At 39.7% G+C, this 2,948-nt stretch overlaps 1 protein-coding gene across 1 annotated transcript in view; it reads left to right on the top strand.

Annotated features, from left to right (window-relative positions):
• Window positions 1-2,948, top strand: part of LOC144248180 (uncharacterized) — a 112,034-nt gene that overhangs the window by 29,761 nt on the left and 79,325 nt on the right. Inside the window, exon 7 of the mRNA XM_085567028.1 lies at window positions 2,387-2,488. The gene's annotated coding sequence lies outside the window, so the exon portion shown is untranslated. The remainder of the gene's footprint in view (window positions 1-2,386; window positions 2,489-2,948) is intronic.

The raw sequence follows: 2,948 nt of genomic DNA, 5'->3' as shown, positions 1-2,948 counted from the left end.
GTATGTCTCATGAATCTTAATTCCCCACATATATGCTATCTTCCTTTCTCCTCCCCTCTCCCCCATTACACTTCTTTCTTTTCCAGCCTAAAGAAGGAGGAATATTAAAATTTCCTTGCTGTTCTGTCTGAGTGGTTAATGAGGTTCTAGATAGCGTAATGAATATGCAGCGCTATTGATTCCGTGTGCGCGCGCGCGTGCGTTTGTGTGTGCGTGTCTTTAATCACAGCTGGAATGCAAAATCAGGCTCCACCTTTCAACTCTATCTCCATCATGCTGAGAGAGTGAGAGAGAGCGAGACTGAGACTGCTAGACAGCTCGAAAGAGATTGCAGCTCAGATGTCCTGGAAAACAGCAAATCCCTCAGACCTGGCAGATTCCGTTACCATGAGAACTGCAGATATTTCCATTGTGATGGCTTGCTCTAGCAGCCATCTGTTACACCCATTTGATTAGGAAGTACAGTTCAGCTTGTATGGGATTTTCACTGCACCTTATCCCATGGCAGCGTACAGAAACTCTCTCTCTCTCTCTCTCTCTCTCTCTCTTTTTATATGCTAAACTCAATGTTTTTAAAGTGCTGTAATTTACTGGGGCTGAAGACATTTAATGAAATGCTGGGAGGAGGTCACTGAGGGACAGTATCTCTGAGAAGAAAGAAGCACATGAGATATGTGAAGGGGATTAGCATCCAGTATATAAATAAGATCAGCCCAGAAATTAGCTGTATTTAGCAATTCCTCATCCTTGCCAGGGAGAGGAGCTTGATATACAGACCTCATGAAGCCATAATAAAATTAGTAATTGCCTCCTGTTAGTTAATCCCACTCCATATATATTTATTGTATGCCTGAAATAAATGCATGCAGCAGATATATTTCAGGTCTTCTGTAAAAAAGGCGAAGGTGATGACTCTCCCCAGATGCCTGAAGTGGTGCAGTGGCTGCACTGTGTAACGATTAGATTAGCTCTAAAAATTTAATGGTGTCATTTGACTTTTCATAGACGCAGAACAACCTTAAACTTTCTTGAAGGTTTTCTGTGATTTACTGATTAAAACAATTGTTTGGAGTAGTTGAGTCCCTCGGTGTAAATTAGTGGTGAAGGAAATGGTAATGGCACATCAAATGGATATAAAAACAAAGGAGTCCCCTTCAATTAAAACTCTCCAGACATTCTTCCTAAGTGGCTGGCATTCCAGATTCAGGGTAATCTTATGTGTGGCATAGTTGCCTCGAGTATCTTCAAATGACTGAAGGTCTTGTAAACTCAGTGAAGCTAATTAAATGCTCACACTCTGAAATGAATTTCTGATTGCTGCTAAGGAGGCATTGAGGTCAGCTCCTCTTTTCATTGCCCACACTTTATGGCCAATGCCAGATACTAAATAAATCAGATCCTCAGAATCAGGGGCTCTGTGGTTTTGTTCCTCTTATACATTCTCCCACCCGGCTGAACATAATTCCTTATCCGTCTTCATCTCGGCATGAAAAGTTTTCTCTTCTATTGTTTTTCCTCACATAGCACCAGATTACCATGGAGAAGACTATGATATCATAAGAAATGAATGAGCATGTTTCTCACCATGGGTGAAATATACATTCCAGACCTAATAAAGTCAGGAATCATGCAATGGTAAAATGAGCTCCTTAGTTAGTGTAAATAGAAATGGTTCTTCTTTAGGTCTCAGCTTCAGCAAAGTAAGTTCTTAGGCACATGGAGACACATAAGAACATGTTTAATAACTTCTTGGAGTACGGATTGTTCTTAAAATGTTTTGCTGCATCTGGGCCCACAAATTTTTTTCTCAAAAAAGTCAATTTTTTATAATAATAAAAGATTTTCTTGTTGATCATCTTTGCAGCAAATTAGAGCTTTCACTTCTTGCAACCTCCCATCTCTCATAATCCTGGAGTCTGAGCCAGAGAGAAGAGAGTCCTTTTTTTTTTCTTTCTTCAGACAGGGCACTTGTTTTATGAATGTGGTATCTGCCTTTGACAGGCAGCAGATGTATGGGAGCCCTGAAATCTGAAACAATAAATACCATTCAGAGTCTCACCACTGAACCTTCTTATAGTACTGCCTTTGTTAAATGAAACATTTACAGGAATACCATCCCCCTCTTCCCACCCACCTTCAAGGCTAGGATCTGAACCATGTTTTTAAAGTAAAGGTTAAGTACCTGAGGCATGAACAGTTGACATACAAAAGAAACTAAAGTAAATTTATCATTCGTTTGCCAGCTACGAGGTGTGTCGAGGGCTTTTTCTTTCTCTTTGTAATGCATGAGAAAACAAACCTGGGAAGCGTATGCAAGGAATATTTCTTTTCTACACTGGAATGTTAACATTTGCACCTTCTGACTTAATACTGTGTATTTCTTCAGAGTCATCAATCTCTTGAGAGTCATCTTGCCATCTGTACCAGCATTGCTCCAGGCTTCCATATGAAAGTCCAATCTGGCGGTATAAATACTGGATAATGAAGAGTAGGTGTTAAAGTTTCTGACTGGTTGGAAGATGAGTCTGTGTCTATGAAAGATCCGAATTCATGTGTTAAACAAACAAACAGGATCTATGTTAACATGGAAGTTCAACCACAAAGAGCATGATGCATGTTTGTTCTCATACCCTCTCCCTCTTTCTGCGGCTTTTCCTCAATTTTTTCCTTTATCTTTCTCATTTTTATGGAGTTCACCCATGATCTGTGAGAAAAATATTCTCTGAGCACAACATTACACTTCGGAGATTTCAAACTGGGGCAGCATGTTGACTTCCTATAATGTAAGGTTCCTTTTTCTCCCTCTCTCCATTTGCTCCAGGAAAGCTATAACTACATAGATTAGCAAAACTTTTGCAAGAATGGATGTAAAACAGATTTATCTCAGTGTCAGCTTTATCTGATCCATTTGGTCTTGCAGAGTTTGGATGGTTTCCTTTGTTACAATA

Source organism: Lonchura striata, chromosome Z (assembly GCF_050655825.1).
Source record: "Lonchura striata isolate lonStrDom1 chromosome Z, ASM5065582v1, whole genome shotgun sequence".
NCBI lineage: Eukaryota > Metazoa > Chordata > Aves > Passeriformes > Estrildidae > Lonchura > Lonchura striata.
The sequence above is the reverse complement of the archived record's forward strand: the minus strand, read 5'-3'. Positions and strand labels throughout refer to the sequence as shown.